Raw genomic sequence first — 12203 nt, forward strand, 5'->3', positions numbered from 1 at the left:
TTTCCTTAAATTGGGAGCAGGCCTTTCATTAAAGCGGCGAGTTTGACTAAACAACAACATTTGGAGATAATCAGGGTCAAGACAATAGGCAAGGCTGCAAGGCTAGAATGTCATCTTTAAATATAACAGCTGAGATAAAGGCACCCAGATTGCGCCTTATCGAAACACAAAAAATCAAAGCTCTCTCTTGTCTGTGGCAAAATACCAGGCCCTGGTGTTTAGGGCTCCCATTGTTTGGGCCTGGAAGGTGGCAGGATTTGCATTCAGAGAGCCGGGTCTAACACACATTACATCACGTAGGGTACTTATCTCGGAGTCTGACAATAATTATCAGGAAGAATATACTCAGAATGACTTTTTTGTGATTTTTATGCATCCCCAACACAAGGAAAGGGAGATAACGGCATTATGAGAAAGGGGAGAGTCTCCAAAGGCTCTCCCTGGAGCTGCGTTCTTCGATTAAATTTGCTATGCCACTTTGGTGTGCTGAACAAGTGGAAAGAAAGACTGTGAGGCTTTTATAGAGGGTAATAATAGTCCTGAACACAGCCCTTAGCAAAAGATAAGATCCATTGTCAAAACAAACAAAAGGAGCGGTATGAAACACCACTTGAAGAATATCTATGAGCAAAGTTTGAAATCCTTGCCTCTTTTTCATACCTTGAACCTGGCTCTGTGGCGTGGCCATCTTCTAACCAGGCACCTTTGCCAGCCCAGAGGCTTCCACTGAGCCTTTTCCCCTGTTCTGCTCCAAGGGGGTTTGTGGTGGGATCTATCCACGGTTCCAGGGAAGAGATTTAAACCATCCCAGCCCAAGTTTGGAGTCTTTCCTATGGGGGATTTTTGGGCATATTTGTTGCCAAAAGAGTATTTTGTTCCTGCATGCCTTAGCTGAGGAGTGCTGCCATAGTTTAATGCTCATTTTTCACAGGGTGATTGTGGCCTTGCAGCAGAAATCGTGTCCAGGTCAGCACAGGAGAAATGAGGGTGATGAGCACCAAATGGATTTGCAAGAACCTGGAGTGCCATAAAAAGGGGGAATGCCTTCCCACTGCCTGAGGCAAGGATGGATGGGATACTGGGAATCAGGGATTGTTCCCTGGGAGGATGGGGAGGGGCTGGGATGGAATTCCCAGAGCAGCTGTGGCTGCCCCTGGATCCCTGGCAGTGCCCAAGGCCAGGCTGGACACTGGGGCTGGGAGCACCTGGGACAGGGCAAGGTGTGGAACAAGATGGGTTTAAGGTCTCTTCCAGCCCCAGCCAGTCTGGGATTCTGTGAGTGTAGGAAATAAATTAGAAAACAGCTGAGGCATTTCTCAAAATCCTCCCTCAGTCTCTTCATCCTGCCAACACCTCTATAAAGGCACAGGAGAACTTTTCCTGGGATTGTGCCTTGTGCAATCCCCAGGCTTCCAGGAGAGCTGTGAGTGCACAAACTGTGTTGGCAGCAGGAGCAGCTCAGTCCCTGCAGCTGCTGGGGCAGCCAGGGCTGAGCTCAGCTGCTGCTCCTGCTTTTCCTTCTGCTGCCTCCCTCCTGCTCCACAGGGCTCTCCAGGAGAGCTCCAGGAGCTGAGTCACAGCTCAGACCAGGGAGGAAGGGCTGCAGAGGAGGGTGCTGCAGCCCAGGGAAGGGACTGATTAATCTGGCACCTCAGAAAGTCCAGAAGTGCAACCCTGGCAAAGCTTTGGTGCTTCAGATCGGTATCTTTAGAAAGGTGTGATCCTTTCAAATCTTTGTTTCAGCCTTCTCCTCTCTCCCCCCACCTTTCTCTACTCTTTTCCTAAGCTTTTATTGCTTCCAGGGGACCCCATTCTTCTCCTGAATCGAACCCAGGTTTTCCTTCTGTTCCCTTCCTGCATGTTTTGCCCATTTCCCCCCCCAGCAGGCACTGCACCTTTTTGTTGCTGCATTATTGAGTCACTCGTGGAATTCCGTCCTTCATTAGAATGTTCTTTATGCCAATGACAGAGAATGTCTCAAAATGCACAAGCAGTCCCAAGCACTCAGGAATCAAGGTGAGTCTCCCAGATCATGTCTAAAAAATAAGATTCTTAAAAGAAAAATGTCATTTGCAGCCCTGTATTTGGCTGCTGCTTTTTTTTAAAGTTTGGGGGTTTTTTTAGTTTTTTTTGTCTTTGTTTTTTTTTTTCTGTGTGTTTGGTGTTTTTTTTTTTTTTTAGCTTAATCTTATGGGTACTTAAAGAAAAAGAAAAAAACAGGCAAAGGGAAGGAAGGAATGTGAGAAGTACAAAAGCTCAGCTTTGTGAGTAATATGAAGTATCACGGGGCTTGTGATTAAATCTGTATATAACATTTGAATGCAGCAGGAGGAGATAGTTTATTTCCTGAGTAAATCAAAGTGCTCTGATATGGAATAAACTGCAGGAGTGTATTTATAGGCTCCAGGGCCTCACACCCACTCCAGGGCAGAGCAGCCACCAGCAGCAGCCCTAAAGTCCAAGGGTTTCTTTGATTTGGGGTTGATGCCTTGTGCAGGCTGCCCTAGAACAGAGGCTGGGCAGAGTTACAGAATAAAGCAGGGATTTACTCAAAGGATCTCCTCCATGGATGCACCTTGGGCAGCACCAGAGCCCAGCCAGGGCTGCCCCCAGGATGAACCCAAATGGCCCCAAAATGCACGAGCGCTGCCGGGGTCTCTCCCTGGGCTCAGCTCTGCTCCATGTGCACATTGCAGTTCAGTGTCCAATCCCACTGCAGCCCCTGCAGTCCCATCCTGCTTGTTTTTCTCTCTGCAGCCCACGGGCTTTGTGCTCCTGGGCTGAGATTGGGATCATTTGTCCTTGGTGCCCAGCTGGAGCAGGAATTGTTTTGTCTCCCTGCTCTGTGCAGAGCTCACCATGCCCTGATGTGAACCCAGCCCCACACACTAAAGCAGCACAGAATGTGGAAATAGAAAAGCCAAACCTGAGGCATCAGGGTGGGTGGTGATGAGGGACCTGCCAGTGCTTCCCAAGCTGTTTCCTCAGCTGATCTCACGGGATTTATGAGTGATGCCACAGCTCTGGATTCATGGAAAGGTGACAGACAGGCCTTCCACTGACACAAAGTGGCTGAAAGGGATGTCCCACACCCCAGAACAACATGCCCAGTATGTAAACTGGGGGGACTGGCTGGCAGGCACCACTTGTGGCTGGGAGATGGGCTGGGGATTGGTCAGTGAGTGCTGAGAGATTGGGCATCACCTGTTCCTGTTGGATTTTGTTACTCTTTCTCCCTCTCCTTGTAATGTCTATATTATTATTATTATTATTATTATCATTGTCATCATCATCACCATCATCATGGCTACTACTACTATTACTATTATTATTTAATAGTAATAATTATTATTATATTTCAATGTCACAAATACTATTACTATCATTAAATTAATAATATTAGTAGTAGTATTTGTGATATTGATGTAAAATAATAATAATAACAACAATAATAATGATAATAATGATTTTTGTTGTTGCTGTTAAAGGAGAAGCCACTGCCTGAGCATTCTCACATAAATCAAGGATTCACCATCCCTGGAAGTGCTCAAAACACCTCTGGATGTGGCCCTCAAGGACATATGAGCACCTGAAACTCTGCAAAGGGGACACCAGGAGATCACAGGAGGGACTCAAGTCTCTGCCACCAAATGAACATCCTGTGGCAGTGCCAGGGTGTGCTCTCTTTTTCTGGTTCCTGATTCCCAGCTGTGTTTCCTGGGAAGAGCTCCTTTCTCTTCCTGCCAGCACCAAGTTTTTGAAGATATTAGGAATTAAATTGGCCAGCTCAGACTTTTAATTGGCTCATCTATGTTAAATATCTTTGCAGGACTGAAACAACCTCTGCAAAGCTGCCAGTAGTGATTTCATGATTATCATGAATTTTGAGCTCTCTTTAAACCAAAGTCCAGCTGATGCTCCTCAAGACCTGGCAGACAGCAGTGGATGCTTTCTTCCAGACAATGCCTTCCTTCTTTCCAGGACTTGAATTAAAAAGAAAGGTGTGGAAACCAGCACCTTGTACAGATAAAAAGAGATGCTCTCTTATTTCCTGACAGAGTGGAGAGGCCTTGGAGATCCTGAAAGCCTCTCCAGCCAGAAGGGATGTGAGAGGGCAGCAGGAGCCCCTCCACAGACACAGCCTGGCAGGCAAGTCAGGAATTATCATCTTTAAAAAATGAGCAGGAAGCAAGCAGGAAGGGAGGCAGAAAACCTTGGAGATCCGACAGCAGCTGTGGTTTACAAACAAATCTATTGAAATGGGAGTTTTCCCCGGAATTTCTGCTCTTTGCCCTGCACTGATAACCAGGAGTGTCCTGGGGTGTCCTTTCCAACGTGGGCAGAGCCAAGTTTGGCTCTCACACTGGCTGATGTTCCTTCTCCTGCTCCTGGCTGATTTATGAGCTGTCCTTTTCCCTGCCTGTGCCTGACAACAGCACCTGGGCAGGGAGCAGGGAAGAACAAGGCTCCTGCTGGGCTCCTGAGGAGCAGGAACAGATGCTGCAGCGTGGATGTGAGGCTGAGCTGCCCTCTGAGCTCCTGATGCTGCTCCCAGAAAGCCAGGCAGCTCACGGGGACAGAATTCCTGTTCATTTGATATGCTGGGTTAGGTTCCTGTTACTGGGGCTGTGTGAATTTACCGTTTTATTCTTGTCCATAATATATGTGGGGTTTTTATTTTTATTTCCTCTGTCCCACCTTCCTGGGGGTGGGAAAGGAGGAGAGGGATGCACCTGGGAATTGGGAATGCATTGCCTTCCTGAAGTCCAAACTTAACCCATAAACTTTCCTATTTCATCTTATAAATCATCCATTGGCATCCTCTCCTTGTTAGGGAGTTAAAAAAAGCATATCTTGCTAATACTTGTAATATTTTTCCAAATACTTTTTTTTTTGGTGTTTTTTTTTTTATTTTTATTTTTTGTTTTGTTTTTGGTTCTTTTTTTTTTTTTTTTCCCCCAGAAAATCTTGGAGATACGTGGTTTAATCTAAATATGCTTAAATTGGAATTTTTCACAAGATTTTCTGCTCTTTATCCTGAATTAATAACCAGGAACATGGGAGTTGTGTGTGGGAGAAGGGTAACAGGACTTATTCCCAGATTTTGGAACTAGCACATCCAGGCAGAAGTTCCTATTGACGTAACATTTTTTACTGATAAAAATCAAAGTTTCATGGTTACATTTACAAATAATAGCACAGATCCTCGTTATCTTCACATCTCTGTCAGCCAAGTCACCGTTAATTGGCTAAAATATTAAAGATGTGTTGTCATCACCTGTGACCACCTCATTTATGGCCCTGGATGACAGGAAAATGAGAGTATTGACAAGGCTGACAGACAGCAAATTTGGGAAGGAAGGATGCTTAAGAGGAAAGAGCAAGACTCCAATTTTGGTCAGTTTAAATTAGAATTTGCAGGAAGAGGTGTCAGCAGAGAGAGAGAAAGGCAAGGCTGAATGAAAGGAGACAAACTTGGAGCAGGGAGGTGGATCTGAGAGTCATTTCTGTAAAAACAGACATTAAATGTCTGTGTGAATAAGCTCACTGCCAGGAGAAGCAGGAGGTCTTTCATGGAATATTCTGGAGAAGAAGTTGAAGAGGAAAATAAAACTGAAGGGGAAAAGAAACAGATGCAGAAATTTCCAGAGCAGCTCATGAATCCTTGGTCAAAGGAGTAAAGGCTGCTGGAATTGGGCTGGAATTCAGATGAAGATGGACAGAACTGGAGAGCTGCCCTTGATTCCCCTGAGAAAGGAGCTTTTCTCAGGGCTGAATCTCAGCATTGCCTTCCTGAGCCATTCTGGGCCCTATTTCAGGTTAACCCACAGGCAAATGGTGCATTTGAATAAGGTGGGAATAGGAGCTTCCAGCTGCTGCTCTGGGTGGATTATTCAACCTCAGCCAGCTCAGTTATTGCATGGCTCTCACAGATACCAAAAATATCAGTGCATGGGGAGGGCATTTGGAGTACTCAGCAGCTTCTGAGCCATTCTCCTACAGAATTTTTTTTATTTATTTGCTTGTTTGGTTGGGTTTTATTTATTATTATTTTATTGGGTTTATTTATTCATTATTTATTTATCTTTCAGAGCAGAGATGTGATATCTGTGTTACACCAGAAATGGATGCAGGACAAACCCTTCAGTGTCCTGTCCAAAGTGAATCTCACAGCAAAAAGGTGAGGGGTTGTTACTGCAGCTGTGCAAGTGGAAAATGGGATGGAGAAAGGGAGAAGCTCAAGGTGACATCAGGAGCTGGGACAGAGCTGGAAGCAGAAGCCAGGCTCTTTCCCCCAGTCAATGTATTAATACCATCAATGACACCTCACCTCCTGCAGCATTACCTCAGTGAGGATCTCACTGCTAAAAACCTTGTGTGATTAATCAGGGCTGCTGGGAACAGCACTGGGCACGAGGCTCCTGCTCTGCAATCATTGCTGTCCTCTCTCAAATTAAAGAGGATGATTAAAGCATCAGGAAGATGCTCCTCAGGAAGAGCTATGGTGGGTCGAGCTGTATTTTCTGCTCTCTCACCTTTAAACTGTCCTGGCCAGCCCTGGAAAGGCAGGGAGCAGTGATGTATTTCTGATTGCTGCCTTTTAGCTTGGCAAAACAACTCCTAAAGCCAATTTGGAGCTGCTCCAGGACCATTGCTCGTGGTGGAGGTGCTGCCAGAGCCACTGAACAACAGCAGATCTGAAAATGAATCATTCCAGAGCATCTGTTTTGCACTGCTCCCAGTCCAGGAGGAGAGAAAAGCAAACGAGCTGGCAGAGCTGGTGCTGAGCAGAAGTTATTGGTGAGTGGCTGAATTCACAGCTCTCCTTTCTTTCTGCATTGTCCTGTTTTTGACTTCCTGACTCAGAGGAGCCTCATCTCTGGCTGGCACTGAGTGAGAACTCTCCAGTTACAGCCCAGGAATGTTAGAGGAGAGCTCCTCATGCATTATCATATTATTTTTGCTATCAGCTCGAGGAAATGGACACTTGATTCATCTTCTCCCATCTATTGATTCAATCCTCCTTTTAATTCAGCACTGGAGCAGGCCATTAGCCTCCATTCACACTGCACTGAGATAATACACCCTGATAGCTGCTCTCCTGATCCATTATGGAGCAGGGATACAATAGTTTTGTTTCTGTGAGTGAGGAGCTATTGACTCCCTGTGCTGCCCTCACAGCACTCGCTGTCCCCACTCCTGGGTGTCTCAGTGGCTCTCACCAGCTGGGGCACTGATGGAGGCTGCTCTGAAGCCTTTTGCCCTGGAAAGACACCCAGCCCTCTGCCTGGAACTTCCATGGGGTGTATTAAGGCTTGAGGAAAACAAACGCCATCTCTGCCATCACCATCCATCATCCTTTTCATTTCCCAGGCTGCAAACCCCAGGAAGGTTTGTGCTGGCTGGGTCCCTCCCTCCATCATCACCCACCAGGGATCCTCCAGCTTGTCCTTCAGCCACATCCGAGCTCCAGCCCAGCTCTCTGTGTGCACAGACCATCACCACTGATCTGAGGACTGAGAACTGCTCATTTATTTAGTTATTCCCCATTTTCATCTTTGTTTATTTGTCAGTGTCAGCCTGCCTTGTCTCACCCACACACAGCTGCTGTCTCAGGATCCTACAAGCTCCCAGAGTCATGGAATCACGGAATGGTTTGGGGGGAAGAGACCTTAAATCCCATCCAGTTCCATGGCAGGGACACCTTCCACTGTCCCAGGGGCTCCAACCCCAATGTCCAACCTGGCCTTGGGCACTGCCAGGGATCCAGGGCAGCCTCAGCCTCTCTGGGAGAAATTTAAATCCTGGGCAGGTACTCAAGAACCCTTTTCTTTCATTCACAAATCAGTGATATTTTATTAATTCTCAGTTTGGGATGATCTTCTAATGAATGTGCAAAGTATTGGAATTTTTTTAAAAAAAATCTCACCCCAGACCTGCATTTGGGTTGCCATTTCCTGTCTATATCTGTTGCTATTTCTCATCCAGGCTAAAATATATCAAATATTAATTATGTTGTCACAGGAAGAAAAAAATAAAGTTTTGTTTTGTCCTAGAATACACTTTAAAAAAATTAATACAACATGTTAAAAAGTGCTAGTTCTAATTGTTGCTGCCATGGAAAAGGTGCAGCTGAATTAAATTAATCCATGGGAGAGTTGTTTTGTTGTGCAGTAACTACCACTGCTCCTTGAAAGGCCGTGCTTTTTTTTCCCAGCTCCTTATCTGAAAAGGTTTGCCATGTCTTCATGCCAGCACTTGTCATGCTTTAGAAAAATCACAAGCAGCAAAAAGTCAGAATTGTCAGTTCAGAAGACACTGCTTGTTCCACTGGGTAAAAGCCGAGGAAGCAACGTCGGCAAACGATCTTTAGGAAGAGAAAAAAAATAAAACCCCCGATGGAAGCAGCAGTGGAATGAAGATAAAAAGGGTTGCAGGCTTTATTCTCATTGAAGGTTGGCAACGGGAAAGCTGTTGGAGTAGAAGAGGAATATCTGATAGGTCATCTGTTGTGTAATGAAGAATAGAAGACAAGCGAGGAGAAGCAAGGTGATTCCAACCCTCCGAGGGATGGAAGATCTTGGGAGAGAAACATGAAAGCAATACCTTTATAAACTGACCAAATTTAATTTACTATCAACGAGCCTTGTAAGGCTGCGGGCTGACAAAATCCATTTGTGATGCTGTGGGTAAGGCTGAAGTCAGGCATTTTTCTCCTGTGGAATCATTTTATTATGTATTCCTTTCTTTTTGGTGCAGGTTTTCTGATTAAAAATGACCACGAGCATGTCAAATATTTCCTTGTCCTCCTGATATCTGGGCTTAGTTACCCCATAACTGATCCCACATATCCATCTTCAACAGGCACAAGTAAAGGGGGAACAAAAGCAGATAAAGATGTTGTCATTTAAAATGCACAATTTCCTGCAAAATGTCCATACGGTTTTGCTCTGGATGTTCCTTGAGATACACTGGAGCTGTCAGGAGGTTTTGCTGCAATATTTTCAATGCATTTTATCAAATACATTCCTGATTTCAAGTGGGAAGTCAGGAAATGCTCTGCACGAGATCCTGAGTGCTTTTCCTTTCATTTGTGACACACTGAGAGATGTGAGATCTGGATCCTTTTGCTGAGAACATGATGGGATGGGATGGGATGGGATGGGATGGGATGGGATGGGATGGGATGGGATGGGATGGGATGGGATGGGATGGGATGGGAGGGGAGCAGATTTTCACTGGATAATGGGAATGGTCTCCTTGGCTGTGTGGAGAGAGAAAAATAGGTTTTACATTGAATTTCTAATTCAGTGGTGGGCACTGTGACTAAATCCTGTCAGTGTTTCTGAGGTCTGGTAGGAATTTAACAGGCTGGGAGAGCCAGGATGTTCATCCTGGAGAGGAGCAGCTCGAGGGAGAGCTCGGAGCCCCATGCAGGACCTAAAGGGGCTCCAGGAAAGCTGCAGAGGGACTGGGGACAAGGCATGGAGGGACAGGACACAGGGAATGGCTTTAAGCTGAAAGAGGATAGATTTGGATTGGATTTTGGGAAGGAATTGTTTCCTGGGAGGATGAGGAGGAGCTGGAATAGAATTCCCAGAGCAGCTGTGGCTGCCCCTGGATCCCTGGCAGTGCCCAAGGCCAGGCTGGACACTGGGGCTGGAGCACCTGGGACAGGGGAAGGTGTCCCTGCCATGGCAGGGGTAGAAGGGGATGATTTTTGAGGTCAATTACAACCCAAACCTTTCCACAATTCCATGAATGTGAATTTTCACTCTCCATGCAGGGAGCTGTTTTCTCTGTGAGGAGCCCCAGTGTTTTTATGTGATTTAGTTCAGGAGGAGTAAGAAACAATCAAGTCCCTCCAGATTCTGTTTTCCAGGCCTGGGATGCATCAGCAGGACTCCTCCCTGGTCTCCCATGGCATAGAAAGGAGTGGGATTGGGATCCTTCACACTTCCATGAGCCTCAACATTTCTTTGAAGGTAAAATGAGTGGAGAAAGTGGAGGAGAGGGGAAAGTTTCCTGTTATAGACAACAACAGCTTTGGAGAACTGTGTCTGGTTTTAACCCTGACTTGATGGGTCAGATCTGCAGGAGGAGGATCCTCCTCCTTGGTCATGGAAAATTGACTGGAAAGGGTTAATTTTATGGTTAAATGGGGTTAATTTTATAAAAGAATTGAGCTGCAGGGGGAGCACCTTTAGCACCACAGGTGAGCACATTTCAGAGATGCATCTCTATGATGTCACGTAGAAAAATGTCAGGGCTGTGATGTCACAGAATACCCAAAAGTAAAATGAGTCAAAACAGCATTTCATTGCATTGTAACCCTGCTTTGCAATTAGAATTCTTTGCCAGTAGAGTTTCTCAACTCATTATAAGAAGCTCTGTGCGTGGACATGCTCATTTTATTTCATCTTGTTTTACAAATCTAATAGAAAAAAACCCAGCTAAATTAGGCTAAACCACTTGATTCTGCTCTGCCCTTTTAAATGCTGTAAAGTAAGAAGATTATGTTACCCCCTTCCCCATAAATCAGGATTAAACTGGTGTTTTCAGGGTTTTGTGCCAACAAAATCCCCAATTTGCTGAGCTCAATTCTTTAATCTGAAGCCAGAGGCCAGAAGAGGGGATGCACTTTGGAAAGTGCAACGACCCTGTTGTGTATTTGGAAAAATTAGGAATTTTTCCTTAAACTATCAGTGCTCCACTCCCCCTGCCATGGGAAAGGTGAGTTTCTCATCTCCAGAACCACTTTGCTTTCTCAGTGTTTCCTTGTTTCACACCCACTTGAATTAGAATTGGAAAATTTCACCTGCAGCACAACATGCATCTATTAAAATCCGTGCCAACCTCCTCATCTCATTTTTAAGTGAATGTGAGTTTTCCTTCGTAAAATTCCAGTGGGCAATGAATTAAAAATGACAACTCTATATACGGCGAAAACAAGAAAATAAAATATACAAAACATTGCTAATGATCAGTTCTTGAAAAATTTACCAGACACATTCCACCCAGGGAGCTAAACTCATTAGCAGAAACTGATAGGAAAGCCGAGAAACTCCAGGATGAGGCTCAGGCACAACATATTCAAATGAAATCTCTTTCACAGAATAGTTTTGTTTCTTTCTCCAAAATATTTAGCAGCAGCATGTATTGCCTTTTTTTTAATAAAAAACCTAGAGGTTTCTGGGAGGTTATGGCATCTAGTTAATCATGTTTACCTGCCTGGGAGCTGTTCCCCCCTTGGGGAAGGAGAAGACCTAATGATGGGCCAAAAATGTTTCCTGTTTTATCAGGAGGGTGCTGCTCAGCCACAGCCATCCCTGGCCCCAGAGCAGTCCTGGACTTGCCTGCTCTGGATCCAAAGGTGAGTTACAAACCTGGGCATGCTCCAAAGCCACCCAGACCATCCCTGCACTGCCAGCACTCAATAAATTGTAATAATTAATGATATCTGGGTGACCTCACTCCATGACATTGGGGACAGCCCGACCCATCAACGTCCTGCTTGTGGCACTTGAATGCTGCTACCTTCCAGGAACAGACAATTGTTTCACACCTCATTTGCAAAGTAAAGGAGATAGGGAATGAATTAAACTTCCTGCAAACACTCAGGAGGTTTACAAAGAGTCCTATCTCTAAGTCTACTGTACTATTTGCATAAAAGAATTCAATATCAATGTAATTATTAATGATAATTCTCAAGCAGTTGTGCTGCTTCAGGATTTTTCAGATTAAGAATGTAATGAATTAGTAATAAAATCTGAACACAAATTTATTCCTAAACACAATTTCCTTCCTGGCTGTGAATCTCCCTGTATTTATTATAAAAGATGTACTTGTTGAAGCAGCTTTCCTCCGGCGGCCTGGTTTAAAGGCACATGTCTTCAACAAACCAAAATTCCTGTCAGCAAACCAGTTTAGGAGAAGCTTTCCTGTTCTTTGGGCAGCAAGAGGATGTGACTGATGTGTTCTTAATGAGAAATATCTTCCAAGCATCCTCCTCACCCTGTGTGCAATGCTGGCAGGGCTGAGGAGGCCGAGTCCTGGGAGAACTTGAGCTGCTCCTCTCCCTGTGAAACCTGCAGGACCCAGCCTAACAGCCCTGCCTAAGTGACAAAGCCAGGCCTGTTTGCTCTTGGTTATGGTCTGGGGACCAAAGATCTCACATGGATTCTTGGAGTTCTGGATGCTGA

General features: G+C 45.2%; 2 long non-coding RNA genes across 3 annotated transcripts; both read left to right on the forward strand.

Moving 5' to 3' along the window:
* The first annotated feature begins 1887 nt into the window (after positions 1–1887).
* LOC135305909 (uncharacterized) lies at positions 1888–4143 on the forward strand. The gene is made up of 3 exons (XR_010366899.1): positions 1888–2016; positions 3489–3675; positions 3830–4143. It is a non-coding gene; the product is annotated as an uncharacterized LOC135305909 (long non-coding RNA).
* Positions 4144–6021: 1878 nt separating this feature from the next.
* LOC135305910 (uncharacterized) lies at positions 6022–11369 on the forward strand. Of its 2 annotated transcripts, XR_010366901.1 has the most exons (6): positions 6022–6181; positions 6391–6505; positions 6606–6801; positions 8219–8690; positions 9884–9986; positions 11304–11369. It is a non-coding gene; the product is annotated as an uncharacterized LOC135305910 (long non-coding RNA). The 2 variants fall into 2 exon arrangements; XR_010366900.1 differs by lacking the exons at positions 9884–9986; positions 11304–11369 and having other exon boundaries at positions 8219–9140.
* The last annotated feature ends 834 nt before the right edge of the window (positions 11370–12203 follow it).

Source organism: Passer domesticus, chromosome 8 (assembly GCF_036417665.1).
Source record: "Passer domesticus isolate bPasDom1 chromosome 8, bPasDom1.hap1, whole genome shotgun sequence".
NCBI classification, from domain to species: domain Eukaryota; kingdom Metazoa; phylum Chordata; class Aves; order Passeriformes; family Passeridae; genus Passer; species Passer domesticus.